Consider the following 18,759-nt stretch of genomic DNA (forward strand, 5'->3'; position numbering starts at 1 on the left):
CCTCTGTCCTTCTATACTTCCATCAGGTATTTCCATCATCATTTCTTATGGAGTAATAGTAGTCCATCATATTATATGTCACATTTTACTTAGCCATTCCTCAAATGATAGGACCTTCCTCAGTTTTTACTTTTTTTTATTAGGATTAAAAAAATCACTCTTTCCCTCCCTCTTTCTCTGTCTCCCGCTCTTCTCCCCTCTTCTTTCTCTCTTTCTTTGATCTCTTTGTGTTATAGAGCTAATATTTTCCCTTAGTTATGATATTTACAATTAAAGGTAGGTTGAGCCTAGGAATCAGTTAATAAACACCCTGACTTTAAGAATTCCATAAAATTCTCCTATTTTCTGTCCCTCTTGACTTTTTATTTATCACAGAAATTGCCTAATATTATATTGTGAAGAATAAATATGTTCTAAAGACCTGGGATCCCTCACTTGGTAAATAGTCAAAGGATATGAACTGGAAGTTTTTAGAAGAAGAAATCAAAGCTATCTAACATCATGAAAAAATTCAAAATTACTATTGATTAGATAAATAAAATTCATAAATTAAAGCAACTTTGAGACATCACAGTTATCAGAATAGTTAATATGAAAGAACAAATGACAAATATTGGTAAGGTTGTGAAAAAAATTGGGACAATAATGCACTGCTGATGAGTTTTGAACTGATAGAACTATATTTTGGAAAACAATTTGGAATTATATTCAAAGGGCTATATATAACTTTTGATCCATCAATACTTCTACTAGGTCTGTATCCCAAAGAGATAAAAAAAGGAAAATGACCCATATGGACAAAAATATTTATAGCAACCCTTTTTGTTTAAGCAAAGAATTGAAAACTGGAAGAATGTCCATCATTTGGATAATGGTTGAGCAAGTTGTAGTACATGAATGTGATGAAGTACTTTTATGTTATAAGAAATGATGAGCAGGATGATTTCAGAAAGAACTGGAAAGAATTAAATAAACTAATACAAAGTGAAGTGATGAGAACCAGAATATTGTATACAATGCTATCCATCTCCTGAGAAAGAACTGATGGAGTCTGAAAGCAAATTGAAACATCCTTTTTAAAAGTTGTTTTTGTTTGTGCAATATGGCTAATATGTAAGCACGTTTTGTATGACTTCACATATATAATCTCTATCAAAATGACTTTGAGGTGGCATTTTGGCCACCAAAACCAATACTTTTATTCTTCCCACAGTAAGCATAGAGATACTCTCAAAGTTGATTTCTATAAGTGTGCATGGAAAATTCTCATTAAAATTTTAAAGTAAAAGGAAAAATAGTTATAGCAACCCTCAGAGTTCACTACCTTAATTGGGTCCTTATCCTTACAGTTTGGAGTATTTCTGGTTTGCTTCCCATTATTCTCATTCAAAATTCTAGAGGCAATCCTGACAGATTGTGGTCCTTAGACTCTTGTTCCCGAGTGTGCTCCTTCTTCTCATTTAGATAATATAAGTTTTTTGAGAAAGTATAGTAAAAATAGTTGATATAAAACTTGTCCCCCAAACCTGGGGCACAAACTGGAAGCATTACAAAGGTATTAAGGCACGTATATAGATAATATATGGAACAGAAATGTTCCTCACAATTCCTGGTATTGGGGAGTCATTTTCTTCTTTCGTAGAGTTCTTTTCAAGCTCCCCTTAGTGCAACTCAATTCTGGGTAGGCAACTTAACTGAAATCCCCAGGTCTACTTCTTTGTTGAGTCCACAGTTGGCACTTCCTAAGGAATCACCAGGAGTCATATTCCTTGAAGCTATCATCTTCTGGTAAATTTTACTTCTCATTTATTTTCCTTCAATATATCTCCATTCCCAATGCAAACTCTGCCATTAAATATTGCTATTCCAATGAACTTCTAGGCTGCTGTTCTGCTATGACTACTGATAGCATCTCTAGATCTCTTGAACTTACATGGTCACTAGGGTACTTTGAGCTTGAAATACTCATTTGCTGATTCTTATATCAGGAAAGAATAAATATAAAGACATAGCGTATGGACAGAGAGTTAACATAGTAGACAGAGTTCCAGGCCTAGAGTCAGGAAGCCTCACCTTCCTGAGTTCAAATCTAGCTTCAGCCACATACTAGCCATATGATTCTGGCCAGATCACTAAACTTTATTTGCCTTAGTTTCTTCATCTTTAAAATGGACTGGCAATAAAATGGCAATCCACTCCAGGATCTTTGCCAAGAAAGCTCCATATGGAGTTACATAGAGCAGGACACAACCCTTATCATGAAAATTCCAATACAAAGTGATCAAATATTCCATAAAATGAAGGGGATTTTTGTTGCTTTTACTCACATGATAAAACCTTTTTTGCGCCTCCAAAGAGAGCCAAGGAGGCAACCTTCATTTAGCTCCAATTTTCCTTTTTTTTTGCTTTTAATTATAAAGACAGTGTCAAGGTTCATATGATTTCATTTTAGTAGTATGTGGGTCTCTCCTTTTTAGAGCACTAATAACTATATTATTATATATCTATATGTAAATATAGGTAAACAGACAGATAAATGATGTAAAAGCTGAGACATATTAGCCCACTCTAACCTCTTTTCTGCTACTTTGCCATGGTTACTGTAAAAGTGAAAGGGTCAAACATAAAACTGAGGATCATTTTGTAATTTTTTTTCTTGTTTCATGAGATGCCAGGCCAAAGAAATCATTGCCAAGTACTCAGCCTACTGGTGCTGAGTTTCTCTAAATTTTGCTAAGCTGGTTCTTTGAAAACAGGTTGTTTCCAGATTTCTGCTAAGCCTTTTCAGCATGATAAAGCTTGTCATAGCTTCTGCTCCATTAACATGACCTTTGTTAGGAAACATCACTCCAAGAAGAAGCCGGGGAGTAAGACCTTGTGAAAGAATTCAAATCAATCTGAGAAATTCTAAAAGTGTATTTTTTCCTTTCTAGATCAGTATAGAATAACTGAACTGGCACGTCTTTGAAAGTAGGAAAAACTTTTCCTGAAAATGATTTTTGGGAAAATAGAAAAAGAAGTATCTTCAAAAATCTTTCAGTGTATGGCTGTCATTCTTTCTAATCTGTTTAAGAAATCTCTCTATCCTATCCTATCTATCCTTCTTTTTCTTTTGTAGAAAATAGTCATTTGTTCTAGTTAGCAAGAGATGGGTTTGAATAGTGGAACTGTGGTTGGAGAACTGAAAGGGGAAGTGAGGGGAATGGAACTTTTGCCTAATTTATAATTTTGGGGAGTCCCTGTGAAATTAAGGACATCATCACCATTCTAGGGTATTTGAAAACACATTTTCTTTTGCAAGCCCTGATGGCTATCAAACAGTCTGAAGATTTATTATGCTTCATTGCTCTGAAGGAAACCTCAGTGTGATGGTCTTGCCAGAAATTTACACATTTGTGTAATACTCCCTCCACTTTCAGTTCAAAGCCAGAATTGTCTCCTGGGATTTCACTTAGCTACCATTGCTGCTTCTCATTTATTTTGAAATAACAGTTCACTTCAAACTAGATAATCTTCTGATCAGAAAAAACACACCAGCTCTTTTCCTTCATAAAACAACCTTCTCTTTGAAGACACAGTTCAGTAAATCTAGTCAATTTTGAGACAGTCTAGATTTTCATTGGTTAGTCACTATGATAAAAAAAAATGAAAAAAATCCTTTTCAGATGCTTTGGTACTTGCATTTCTTTTCTGAGGTTTAGAAAAATGATTTCTAAACCTATATTTTTGCAGACACAAGCCCCCAAGCATTTTAGCCTTAACAGAGTAATTTCAGCTTTTGAGCTGTGTATGTGGGAAAAGCACATGGGAAAGACAGAAAACTAAGGTAACCACTCTAAGCCTGATGTTTTAGTGAAATACTATAGGGCAATTCCATCAGAAAACTAATAAACAGGAAATATAAAGAAAATAATCTTTGCAGCTCAAAGAATAGTGAGATCCACTCAGGACTTTAACAATACAACTTAAAACCATTTTCATAAAATGACTTTGCAGGCAATGGCTAGCTGATGCTCATTTCAGTGGGCTGATGTTCTGGGAGATTAGACAGAGCAGTTGAAATCTCTGAATTGAACTGTTCTTTCATGCAATATTAGTAAATAAAGTAAATTAAAACATTGGGAGACTATAAACGAATTTCCTTTGTGTAGTGATTTTAGGGAAGTATCAAACAACTGGAAACAATGTGACTGAACAAATAAGTAGGATATGAAGATAATAGAATACCACAATACTTCAAGTTAGTAGTTGGGATCATCCCTCAACTTAAAGAGAATCTTGAACTAGAATAGTCATCTCCTGGGGGATTTAACCTTTGCATGAATTGGAGGCATATTTCCAAATGCTACTAATGTTACATGATTATCATGAGAAAAGCAGGTATATTCTTTAAGGGACCATATAAGTGTGAGTTACTATTATTAAGAACAATTTTACAATCTAATTTAAAAGAAGAGAAAACATTATTGTCTATCAGAGCATGAAAATGAAGAGGGGACTTTTGGCGAGCAGATGTTTTGAACTTCAGCACTTGCTAATCCTAGAATTTTCCTGAAAATATTCATATTTCTTATTATTCTTTTTTGACAAATTTTTGGATTGGAAACAGCCTTCAGCACATGTCTAGTAAAGGATCCAAATATACCAGCTCGAAATGTAACTGAATTCTAAATTCAAACTTCCACAAATGCTCCTCTGAATCCTTATAAATTAAGGAAATGGAAATCAGCATTTATTGTAATAGGTCACATTATGTAATGAGCCCAGTTCTTCCCAACAAGTTCTTTCCCCACCTGCTTCCTTGTTTCTCCAAAGTGGACTGGCTGATTCATAGGGCATTTGTTGTCATTATCAACTGCCCTTGAAAAGTGATTTAGTTCTTGTTGCAGTCAGCAATGATCAAAAGAGTCTTTTTAACATGCTGAAAATCAGCACAGAGAAATTAGATCCCTATATGACTCCTGAACATAAAAGGCTATACTAGATTAGGTCAGATTATAGGATCATAGTTATAGAGCTGGAAGAGACTCCCATCTTGTGACATATGAAGAAACAATCAATAAATAAAGATTTATTAAATACCCACTATGTGCCAGGACTTTACTAAACAATGAAGTTCCAATGAGGTTAAATCATCTGACCAAAGAAACAAAGGCTTTAATGTCACAGGTGAGATTTGATCCTTGGTTCTTTGGCTCTAGAGCCTCAGCTCTCTTCTCTCTTGGTCTATTTACCTTCATGTTTTTCCATTGATCCTTCACCAAAGGCTAGTTGGGTGTGCTAAAGTCAGCTCAAAGCAAGACTTAGCAATTTATCCACTCCACAGAAGCAGAAGATAGAATGGCTTATCCTGGAGATGGCAAGTAGGATAGTTGGTCTAGAATATAGGATACATGTAGAGGAGTAAAACATGAATCAGAAATGGACTGGAGTCAGATTATACAGAAGTGGCTGTTAAACTTTTGGTGTAAGCATTTACATTTTAGAAATCAGCAAATGATATAAACTGGGGCTTTCTATATTCTTTTGGTGATTGTCCAGACTCAAGACGGTGATGGAGTGATGGATTAAGTTTAAAAAATTTGTGTGTTTTAAATTTCTCCTCCTCCACCACCTTTAGCAGGTTAACATTTATCAGCAGAGGGCCCTCTTTTTTATTCTCAATACTACTTTACTTGCTGATTTAATCAGTTCTGTGGATTTACCATCTCCTGACTGGAGATTCTCAGATCTACCTGTCTTGCACTAATCTGTCTGTTGACCTTCAATCTGGCAACTCTAACATCCTTTAAGATATGTCAAACTAGATGTTCAACAGACATCAATTCCACATATCCAAAACTGAATTCTATAAAATTATGCTAATTATCCTTCAAAAGGCAAAGATGTGCCTTCAATAGCAAGGGATATTATAGATCATTAAATCCATCCTTCTGCTCAATGTAGGTATTGCTTCTTCAACATCCACAATATACCATTGCCTAGTCTCAACTTGAATACTTCAATCAATTTTCCCTCATATGGAATAGATCAAAGGCTCTTCTGACTATAATCTGTTAATTTTTCATCTCTCTTTCTGGCTTCCTTTGCAAAACCCTACTCTTTGTCCATACCATGAACTCCAATCCTTTGACTTCTCTCCCAGGCCAGCTGTCCTGCTTTGTTCTTTTCTCCCTGGTGAACCAATTCAACTCTACACTGCCCTCCTCCCTTGAATTCCTAACCTGTTTATCATATTACCAACAGTTCCAAAACAAGTCTTAGCCTCGGATCACTCTCATTGTTTCTCTTCCTTTACTTCTCTGTATATGTTACTGAACAAACATGGAAAAAAATCACCTACTACAAATTTATGTTACACAACTTCAACTGGGCTTTCATGCAAAGAGGCAAGTTTCCTATATAATTCCCTTATCAACCCACTATCCCACTCTTCACAGCAGCTCTTCCAAACTTTCTCATCCTTCCTTATATCTCTTATGGTTCTCCTTCCCCTGATATGCTTAGCTGAGAAACTTGCCTCATATTGTACAAAAAAAAATTAAAGCCATTCACTATGAGTTTCCTCTCTTCCTCATCCCCTATCATTCAGATATCTCCTACCACTATCTACTCCTCAACCCCTATCTCACATGATGAAGTGACCCTATTCATTGCCAAAGCTAAATCCTCTACTTGTTCAAGTGCTCCCTCCATTCTGTTTCCTCCAATAGATTGTCCTTTCTGTCACCCTCACTCTTTCACTTATTTCTAATTTTTTTCTGTCTCTTTCCCTCCTGTTTACAAACATGCCTATATCTTCTCCATCTTGAAAAACTCTCAATTTATTCTTTCATCCCAGCTAACTCTCATTCTCTAGCTCTTCTGCCATTTGTAGCTAAAATCCTTCAAAAATCAATGTGTCCTCTTTCTCTCCTTTCTTTATTTTCTACAGTTTGCCTTCCCCACTGAAACTGCCCTGTCTAAGTTATGAATGATCTCTTAGTTGCCAAATTCAGTTGTTTTTTCTTAATCCTCATTCTGCTTGACTTCTTTGAAACCTTTGTCATTGTTCATTTTTGTTCACCGTTTAAATGTTTAATAACCTATTGGGGGTGTGGGGTGAAGGGGGAGAAATTTAAACACTATAATTTTTTTTAAAACTTAAATCCATCTCTCTACTGCTGTCTTTAGTCTAGACAATCAACAAAAGAAGATACTCTCTTCTTTCTAGTTTTCAGAACACTATGTCCTGGTTTGTCTCATACCTATGTGATTGCTCCTTCTCTGTCTCCTTTACTAGATCCTCATCCAGATCATGTCTTCTAAATGTAGATGCCCCTCAAGGTTTTGTAGTGGTACTTCTCCCTCTACACTACTTCAGTTAGTGACTTCATCAGCTTCCATGGATTTAATTTTCATCCCTAGGCTGATAATTCTCAAATCTTCCTATCTTGCCCCAATTATCTGATGACCCCTAATCTGGTAATTCCAATTGTCTTTCAGATATCTCAAGCTGGTTAGCAGACATCTTTAACTAAATATACCCCAAAGGTGAACTTACTATCTTTCTCTTTAAAACATCTTTACCTGCAACCTTTCCTGTTACTATAGAGGACAACATTATATTTCCAGTCACTCAGGCTCACAGTCTGTGAGTCATCTTGGACTCTTCTCTATCCCTCATGCCCCGAGCTCTCTCCTCACCCATATACAATCTGTTTTTCAAGGTCTATTGATTTCACCTTTGCAACAATTCTCGAATATGCATTCTTCCCTACTCTGATTCTGCCATCATTCTGGTGCTGGCTTTTGTAACCTAATGCCTGCTCATGGGTCTATTAGTCAAGTCTCCCCTCACTCCAATCCATCTTCCATTCAGTCATCAAAATGATTTTCCTGAAATACAGGTCTGATCATGTTATCCCTCTACTCAACAAACTTCATTGGTTTCCTATCACCTCTAGGATCAAATAAGAAATGTCTGTTAAACTTTAAAAGCCCTTTATACCTAAGCCCAGTCCTACCTTTCCAGTCTTCTTATTCCATGACAGGTACTCACTGATCCACTGAGCCTTTTCCATGAATAAGACATTCTATTTCTTACTCGGCATTTTTTTTCTGACTGTTCCCCATCCCTGGAGTCTTTATTTAAAGGAATTTGGAGCTGTTTGGGGAAGAGGTTGGGTGAGTTCCTGCCTTTATTCCACCATATTGGCTCTCCACTCTCTTGGCTGCCACATCACATTATTGACCTTGAAGTCCAACAAAACTACTGAATATTTTCCAGAAAAAAATTGCTGTGCAACTTTGTCTCCTCCATCTTATACTTGTTCATTTTTGAAAATAGTAAAATCTTCAAAATAAATAACATAGCTCTCAAAATGGTCAGGGTTGAGGTAAATGATTTTATGGCATAATGGATAGAATGCTGGGTATGGAATCAATAAGCTCTGAGTTAAAATTTATCCCCACTGCCTGTGTGATCCTGGTTAACCTCTGATTATTTTAGTTTCCCTAATTGTAAAACTATGATAATAATAGCACATTTGTTGTTGTAAGGATCAAATGAAATAATATTTGTAAAAGTGCTAAACATAGTGCCTGACTCATGGTAGGCTCTGTATAAATGCTTATTTCTTTTCCTTCCTTATTTTTGAACATACTGATCTGAGATATCTTTTAGACCATCCATGAAGCTGGAGAATTGGATCTGAATCTTAGAGGAGAATCCAGGGCAATAGGTAGATATTTGGGGAGTCATTAACCTAGATTTGGCAGAGAGGGTTTACAAATGGCTGAGATATTGCAAAGAAAAAGGCAAGCCTGAAGAATAGAACATTGCAGCAAATGTTTATGTTTATGGTGTAGGAGAAAGACAACCTGTAAGAGAAGGATCCTAAAACTGCAGACTTTAAGCTTTCTCAGAGCCTTTTAATAGTCTGTCTTTATCTTATGCCTGAGGTTGGCAGTTTTATGGATACTGATGATACCTCCCATCAGCTTTTGCCTTCTAGCTTGGAGTTCTCATCTTTTTAGCTAGTGTGGACAGATCTGAAGTTTTTAGGTAAATGAAACCTCATAAACACAATTATGATCATCTTGTCCATCTAAATTATAGAGGGAAATTTTGGAATTGTTATTTATTTTTAAGTGATTACTGAACACCCAATGTGTGTAGAATATGGAGCTAGAGCCTGTGTACTGTAGCAAAACCATATGCTTTACAAAAAACAGGAAGAATTGAAATTCCATATAGCCTTTGTTTACCTTTTGAGAGGACAAATAGATTTTGGAATTATTTCCCCTATTTAGTTATTTGTACAATGGCATATCTGCAGATCCTGCCAATAAAATGCAACAATTTCAGTCCCATCATGTAGCTGATCAAAAAATTATTGCTATTATTTAATTTCCAATTAATTAAAAAAGTAGGAGAATTCTTTACAAAAGAGTTAATGACCATTTTTTACTTGTGGCTTGAAATAATTAAACAACATGGCTTTTTCATTTGATGCTAAAAGAAAAATGAAGCAAATGACTTTTTATACTTCCACAGCCACTCTGTGCTTCTATAAGGGCATCTCTAACAGAATGTCGCATGTTACTATTTCCCTCTCTTGCTCTTGAGAGAACTAGTCTTCTTGGCTGGCTGGATATTTTTCTACTTATTTAACATTTATTTAAATCGGCAGTAAATCTGGCACTGTATAGACTATCACAGAGAAGAAATGATCACTTCCCAGTGGGCCTGGGATCTAAGTAAGGTAAACAAGACCCAAATATTAATAGATAATTACCGGTGACATGGAGATGGAGCGCATAAAACAATGTACAAGTGTTCTTTCATTTCAGGAAGCATTTTAATAAACAAATAGAGGACTGAGCATGCTGTTTATCCCTACTAGTCTGTCATCTAAACAGCTCCCCCCTTACCCCAAAACACAGTTATAGTGCACAGATGAACACTACATGGGGAGAAATCAGTGTGGATTTCTCTCAGCTGCCTTCATGAGGCACCTGGAACCTTGTCATCCGAAGATTTAGAGGCAGATGCAATCCCCGAAACATCACGGTTGCTTCAGCTGCCCAGTAATTTTACTCTCTTTGTGATTTCAAATGCATTATTGATAAAGAATAGTTCAAAGATGTACACTCAAAACACATACCCACACACCCAAATCTTTTACATTTAACATTTATAAAACACATGGTGAGGAAAAAGAGAAAAAAAAAACCACCCACTGTCAATATTTCTCATGGACTAAACAATAACAAAGTGCCTCCAGGATTCATTTTAATGAGAAATACCGTGTTGTGCAGCAGAAGTCCTGGGATAGGCAAGGCACATCGGCAAATTAATTATAGCTTGGCAGGCAGGAAAATGTATGAGGCTTATGGAGGAGCTGGTAGAAAATAAATATTCTTTTAATCAGTGATCCTGGCTTATTTCCTCAAAGGTAACATTAAACCTTTAAGTGTGTAAGTCACATATATTTCAGGAAGGCTTATAGGGGATGGTGGCTGCTGAGCTTGGTACCGGTTGTCGGGAAGAGTTTACACAAGATAGCATCATAGTAAGGGCCAGATTGAGCTCTTAGTCTTGTAGGCATTCAGAGAACAAGGCTCTCTTTCCCGGCAGTTTTCCACCTAAGTCTCTGCTCTGATCTGGGCTGGAAGAAGTATTGCCTTTCATGACGCCTTTCCAGATCGATGATTCAGGTGGTTCTCCAGATATCTCTGCTGGGTTCTTGGATGCTGTTTGCAAGTCAAAGCTGCCTTTTCTCCCCTAGGTGGATTTTCTCTGCTCAAGGATTCGCTTCTTAGCTGCCTCCAGCTAATGTAGTTGGCAGCTGACAGAGAAGGGCTGGAAATGCAACCCTGAGCCTTCAAAGCAGCAGGTGATAACAGAAGCTGGAATTTTAACAAGAGGATGAATTAATTCGTAGACTCACTGAGCACAGAAGGAAACTTGGGCACAATTTCCCAGTGCAATTAATAGAAGGCCTACATTGTTTTAAGGGATAAAAAAGTATTAATCTGAATTCTAATCATGCACAGGAATCTTTGAGGAAAAGCTGGTTTCTGAATATAGGGACCAGTTTCTGAAGTTGTTACAAATTAAGGGATGGATCTCAGAAACAGTCAGGCTAATTACAGTTTGGGATCAATACACTGGACCTTTAGAAATGGATTCTTCTTTTTCTTTTTTTTTGTTTTGCTTCATTTCACTTCTCTCCCAATTGTTATCCACATAACAATATAACTGATTAGTATCCTGAATTTATGGCAAGCCTTCCTTTCCTTTGTTTGAGCTAACCTGGTTTAGTCACTTATTTTGCTGATATTTCAGTGACTGCCTTCACAGCCACTGAATCTGGCACAGTAAACATAAATTCAAGTCTATTTTTGGATGAAGTTATCAATTTATAGACTTCCAATTGAAGAGTTAGGAAACAATATAATGTAGATATAAACTCATGATGACTTGGGTTCAAATTCCTACTGATGGGTACCATCTCCATGAGCACTGATAAGACCACAGTCTCCCAGTACTCCACGCAATGCTTTAAAGCTGTAAATGACAAGTGAGTTATCCAATATGAATAGAGATTAAATCTTAATGTGAAGGTTTCTCTTAAAAAAAGAAATCACAGATCTGAACCAATCAAAGGTTTGGTATTTTCTGTCTTCCACTTGGATGAGCCATTGGACAAAGAAGTGCTGTTTCTAAAACTCCAGGAGGCAGCATTTAAGACAACAAATTTCACATTGGCAGCATTTCAGGCTAAATTTCTTAAAATTTCCTGTAATACAAATTTTTTGAGGTCATGGACTAGCTTGGTTTTGTCTTTGCATTTCCTGGAGTGCCCATCCCATACTTCATATTTAATAAAATCCTTATTGAATTGGACTGAATTAAAATTATTTTCTATTTTTTAATTTTAAAATTTTAAAATAATATTTTGTTATTTTCATATGTAATATTTGTATCACACTATTTTACTTTAATCACCTATTAGTCACTCAATATTTCATAGAATTATATATGACATTATTATAAATAAGTTCAGGATCCTCTTTGCCATCCTGTTCATGTATCTCAGTTTTCCTTATGTAATTGGCCACAGAAATCTGTTCTGTTCACAGTTTGATTTGCCTTCCCCTCATGATTTTTTTTTCTTAAAACAACTTTTATTGATCTCTTTTGCTTTTACAATGCCTTCATTTCCAAATGTAGCCACATTTCCCCTGGTCCCTCTCCAGCAAACAATCCTTTGTTATAAATACTTTTTTAAAAGAGAGAAAAGAGAGAAATTGAAACCAACCAAACATTAACACAGTCTCAGTCTCAGTGTGACAGCATATTTAAAATAATTTATACCCATATTTGGCACTCCTTCCCTTCCTCTCCTTTCCCCCTCCCCCTTACACACACAAAGGAGATGAACGTATATTTTCTAAATTGGGGCCAAGATTGGTCATTATATTAATCTATGCTATTTTCAACCTGAAAATAGTGAAAATGCACAAATGTTTATCATAATTTTTCCACTCTGGTTTGTCTTTCTGGATTGATTTTTCTATACTGTATGTTATGCTTATGTTTATGTGTCTTTCTTGAGACTTGTGCCATTGTTTCACATTTTAGATTGTTAAGTCAACTTGAATGTCATTTGTAAAGTCTGTGGAAGTTATTTTAATAGTGCCTAAGGCAGTACTTTGAAGAGTGGCAGCTTGGTTAAGGGGAAGAGGTATGACCTGAGACTTAGCTGACTTGGAACAATGTCTCAGGTCTTTACTGTAAGACTTTGGGCAAGTGACTTTACTTTTCTGGTTGTGATAGGATCATTTATCTTTCTATATTTATCTCTTCCCACCATCCCTAAATAGGTTAAACTAATTATTTCTCTAAAATGCAATATACTTTAGACTTGATTATGTCAGTGGATTAAGGTTCAATCACTCTCCCTGAAGTGGCTTTTTGCTAGCCTCAAGCCATATTGATATAGTTTTCTGGTTACTTCAGTGCATTAAAAACATCCACCCATGTAAAGTCTGCCTGGACTTTAAAACAGTGGTTGTTCTAAGTCTCAGGGTTTGCACACTGGCAGATTAACTGGACAGAAGTAGTGGGAGCTACATCTGCCTTTGTTGAATACCCTTTCTATGCTAGGTTATGTAAACCTCCTTTTGTTAACTGTTGAATGACCTCTGAGTATCTCGATTCATTCCTATGCTAGTCCTAAATCATTTGGAGACTGGCCTGAATCAGGCCCTGGCTACAACAATGCCCTCAGTTTTCATGTCTACGAAAGGAAAGGGTTCAAATCCTTAGTCTTTAAATTGCCTTCCAAAATAAATTCTCTTCCTGTCCAGTTTACATTTTATTTTAAATTGTTAAGGATTTGTTTTTCTCTTCCCCAACTTCCTTCCCTGAATCTACAAGAGAAATAGAAAAAATATAAAACTTTTGTAATGAATAGCAATGTTAAGCAAAATAAATTCATTCAGCATATTTAACAATGGATGTCATATGCTGATGAGGTTTAGATTTGGGGTACCCAAATGAAATTAGGGTTTCTGGTGGTTAGGGAATTAAATGAGATCTAGGTAGGTTCAGGGTTCAGGGTTCAGGGTAGGTTTCGGTGCAAGGGTAGGGGATTTTGGGGACTGCCTTCTGGCAGCACAGAGGCTTCCTGTAAAGGAATTTACAGACCCAAAAACCTAGATTGATAAAAGAGGTTTATTATGGGGATTGGAAGCATAAAGTCTAGTTAGGGAAATAGGTAAAGGTAAAGAGAGGATGACACTGGAAAGAGTATTCCGGTGCACAGATTTTTGGAAAATGGAGTTTTGCATTGAGAATGCAGTTCTCAGTAGGCAGAAGCTCCTGGCAGTAAAGGGAGCTGCCAAGGTCCATCTGCAAAGACCTTAGTTGATGGAAGCTCATTATATTGCTTGTCTTGGTGGGGGTTGGGAAACCTGAGCAGATCATCAGAATGGGGGCTGGGACAGCCCAAGTTGGCTCAGATCCGATGGAGGCTGGGGACAAGCCTGGATCTCCTATTGGAATTCAAAGGGATGCTTTTGACCAGGATCTTCCTGAACTGATAATGCATCAGCCAGGTGGGGCTGGGACTAATCTGAAAGGAATCACAAATAGGAAATACAGTTTCTTAAAGGGACCACAATCCACTTCAATGCTGTAGCACTTTTTGTCAGGCAGCAGGTCATGTTTATCCTGGATCTTCTGGAAATACTATGAATTTGTGAAAATTGCATTTAATGATGACAAGAATGAGGAAGATGATGGTAAAAATTATCTTTCTCAAAGACTACCTTGCATAGCAATGGTGAATTGCAATGAAAACATTGAAAATACATATTATCTGTATTGGTCAATCTGCCATCTGGGGGAAGGGATGGGGGCAAGGAGGGGAAAAGTTGGAACAAAAGGTTTTGCAATTGTTAATGCTGAAAAATTACCCATGCATATATCTTGTAAATAAAAAGCTATAATAATAATAAAAAAGAAAATACATGTTATTTACATAGGTGAAACAGACTAGAAATTTGAAGTAATTTTCACATAATGTTGGCAAAAACATAAAATCTTGCAGTTGGAATGCATGTAACAATCATGTTCTCATATTTACAATTTCTACACCAACTTCTCTGATGACCAAAATTTTACATCTCCAATTACCTTTCAGACAGCTAGATATGGATGTCCAGTAGACAATTTTTTTTTTGGCCCTTTTTCCAACATTCATTTTTTTCCTTAAGAGAGAAACAAAAACAAATACAAAACTTTGGTAATGAACAATAGAAAACAAAACAAATTTCTTTATTCATCATGTCTAAAGATTATTTTTGCTACATTGTCTCTTTGTGACATCTATTCTGGATCCCCTGGAATCATGAGTAGTTATTACATTGTTCAGAGTTTGTGTATCTTTCACAATTTTTTAATATTGACATTCACATTACAGTATAAATTGTTTTCCTTTGTTTCCAGGCAGTTGCAAAAAACTAAGTTTTCCAATATCCTAGCCTATAGCATATACGAAGCAGAAAATTTCAATGTATATATAGAGAAGACGCGCGTCTTTACTGAAGCTATATGCATTAACAGTAGCAAGAAATAAGAGCTGAGATGAGGACAAAAGAAATTTAAAAAAATCTACAAATAGATTAAGGAATAGATATCTGAAAAAATAAAAATATGACATCCTAGGGACATATAGATTAGATAGCATTTTCTTCTTCAAATAAGCATATATATATATATATATATATATATATTATATATATATATATACACATACATATATGTGAGTATGTGGGTGTCAAAACTATTTGCATGTCTCATAGAAGCATACCAGAAGTTCCCTGAGAACAGCAACTATTTGTCTTTCTGCTTTTATAGTGTTACCTTGAAATGTCTTGCACACTGAAGGTGGCTATTAAATGCATGTTGTATATAATTACAGACAAATAACCTGTGCTTGAATGGAAATATTACTTAACTTAAAGTCAGAAGACCAGGGATATATATTTTTCACTAACTAGATGGTCTTGGGCAAGTATCTGAATTTATTTGAATCTTATTTTCTGTGTTTTATATAAAGGACTGGTGATTTCGTTATATGGGAACTTCTGTTATGAAGAAACTTGATTGAGGTTCAGAGACATTAAGTGATTTCTCAAAGGTGATACAGTTAACAAGTATTAAAGACAGAGTTTGAACTCATAATTTACTCTGGATTCAATCCTCTATCCACTATGCCGTGATGTTTACCATTTGTCTTTATATAAAAGATAGCAGCTTCTGCTTTGTCTCCCACACAGCACTTTTAGTATAAAAGATAATATACAGGAAAGTAACATCATTAGAAAGCATTAAAAGACTTCCAAGAGCCTGTAGTTCAAATGGCTTATTTTATAGCTTAGGAAATAGAGACCTAGAGAGGTGAAGGGATGAATAAACACATTCAAATGAGAAAACCGCAAAGCCAGGATTCAAAACTAGCCTCTTGACTACCATCCATATGTTCTTCCTTTCTCTCTTATTTTATTTTTTTCTCAACCTTATGTAAAAAATCATTAACTTTCCTTTTTAAAAATTTTGAGTTACATATTCTCTCCCTTCTCTTTCCTTTCCTTGAGAAGACAAGCAAAAAACGTGGAATGCTTCATGAATTTGCATGTCAAACTTGTAAAGGGGCAATGCTAATCTTTTTTGTATTGTTCCAATTTTAGTACATGTGCTGCTGAAGTGAGCACTCCAGTAGACATCTTAAACTAAATATGTCCAAAATGGAACTCGTTATCTTTCCTCTTAAACCCAATTCCCCCCACTCCTCATCCCTTTGCTATTATTATAAAGGGCACCATCATTCTCCTGGTCTCCCAAACTCATAACCCAGCTATCATCCTGAACTCTCACTATCTCACTTTCCCTCCCTTCATATTCAACCAGTTGCCAAGGTTTATTGATTTCATCTCTGCAACATCTCTTGAAATATGCCCTATTTTCTCCTCTGTCACTGATACCAGTTCATCACCTCATGCCTGAATTATTACAGTTCTTATCTGTCTTCCATTCAGACACCAAAATGATTTTCCTAAAATCAGGTTTGACCATGTCACACCCTTCCCCCATTCAATAAACTCCAGTGGCTCCCTATTGCCTCCGGGATATGCTGTTCGGCATTTGATACCCTTCATAACCTAGTCCATTCCTACTTTTCCAGTACTCTTACATCTTATTCACTGACACATACTCCTTGATCCAGTGACAGTGAGCTCCTGGCTATTCCATAAACAGAATACTCTGACTTGGGCCACTCTGGGCAATTTTTTTCTAGCTATCTTCCATACCTAGAAAGATGTCTCTCCTTAAGTCCATTGACTGACTTCCTTGTCTTCCTTTAATTTTCTATTAAAATTTCTGTGTTTTACCAGAAGATTTTTCTTTTTTCTTAATTCCAGTACTTTCTTTGTTTGTTTATTTTATATATATATATATATATATATATATATATATATATATATATACATATATATATATATATACATACATACACATAGCTTGCTTTGCATGTATTTGTTTAAATTTTGTCTCATTTTGTATGTTGTGAACTTCTTCAGGATAGAGACCATCTTCCCTTTTTTAGGTCCTCAACATGAAGCACAAAATCTAGATGTTAATAAACGTTCACTGATTGATTGATTGATATAGGCAATAATAAAAACTTTTAACAATGTGTTTAACAGACTGGAACCAGTCACACAATGTTTATTTGTGCTTAATTCTCTTTATTTTAGGACATTATCACTCTCCTGGAATCAGAAGCCGTAGTCTCTTCCACTTGGGAAAATTGCATCAGTGAAGTTTTTGATATGTGTCATGCTTGTACTTGCCCCCATTATGTTTACAATTAGAGCTATGTTAAAATGGAATGATCTACCTTGCTGGGCAATCAATTCTTGCTCAGGAGGCTCAAGGCCCTTTTCTCAGATTTGTTGCAGAGACATTTCTTGGTCAGATATAGGTTGGAGTAGATGATCTCAGATCCTTTCCAATGCTGAGATTCAGTGATCAAATTCACCAGACAATTTTGAAGCCCTTTGTAAATATGGACATTTTCTTGTTTCTGCATTCCTTGCAATAGCTAGCATGGAGTAGGCATTCAATAAGCACAGAATGTGATACTGAATTTTGTCTGTATAGACCCAATAATCCAAACAAACCTCAGTTGGGGATAATTTGGATTCTTCATTTAACACAGATGCAGAGTTACTCATTCAATTAATAAATATTTATTGAAAGGGAGTTCTGATGAATGCTTGCTAATTCAAGGCATAGGAGAACACCAGTTCTTGCTTTTGTGAAATATATAATGGGACTGATGAACTAGACTGTGGGTAGATCAGTTCTGAGCTATTTTGACCAATTTCACTCTTGATTCTTATAATGATTTTTTGACTCAGGACATATGTTGATTATTGATGACCAAAATATTGAGATGATCTTGACCATAGTTTAGTTACCCTTTATAATTTGGTTTCTTCGGCTTGGTTTCTCAGCTTAATACTTAGTAACTATGTATTCTTTCTCTCTCTCTCTGTCCTGGATTCCTTCTACTATAAACTGAGGTGATTGAACTAGAGGTTTTCTAAGGTCTCTTTCAGTTTGAAATCTATTATTCTCTGATCCCAGGCCTAACAATTGAAAGGACTTGCTCCCTAAAATCTTTGAGAGTTTGTGCAGCTTATTTTTTTGTCACTGACCCATAGTATCCTAGTCCATAAAAGAAGCAAATTGAATTAGATTATCTATAAAATACCTTAATTCTAAGAATAATAGCTGGCTAGCTTCACAAATATATCATTTGAGCCTCATAATAAGTCTTGGAGGCAAATATTAATATCTTCATATTACAGTTGAGGAAACTGAGTCAAAAAGAAGTTACCTAGGGTCACACAATTAGTAAGTATCTAAAGTTATATTTTAATTTAGGTTTCCCTGACTCCATTAAGCCTTTAAGACAGTTAAATATTTAAGTTGTTAAGGTTTTATTAACTTGTAACTTTCACAAGGGAGGGTTGTATATTGTATTGTATATGTTTCTCCTGTGAAATAAAAAAGAAAGCCTCTACATATTAAATACTAACTTTCTTAGAAAAATGATCCTATTTATAATGAGAGAATGATCAGGTAGATAATGCATTGAATAGATTACAGGGTCTGGAGTCAGGAAACTCAAATAC

General features: G+C 35.7%; 1 non-coding gene across 1 annotated transcript; it reads right to left on the reverse strand.

The window, feature by feature from the left end:
- Nucleotides 1-16,162: 16,162 nt before the first annotated feature.
- LOC127563550 (U6 spliceosomal RNA) lies at nt 16,163-16,269 on the reverse strand. Its single transcript, XR_007954004.1, has one exon. It is a non-coding gene; the product is annotated as a U6 spliceosomal RNA (small nuclear RNA).
- Between the last annotated feature and the right edge of the window lie 2,490 nt (nt 16,270-18,759).

Source organism: Antechinus flavipes, chromosome 4, assembly GCF_016432865.1.
Source record: "Antechinus flavipes isolate AdamAnt ecotype Samford, QLD, Australia chromosome 4, AdamAnt_v2, whole genome shotgun sequence".
Lineage (NCBI taxonomy): Eukaryota > Metazoa > Chordata > Mammalia > Dasyuromorphia > Dasyuridae > Antechinus > Antechinus flavipes.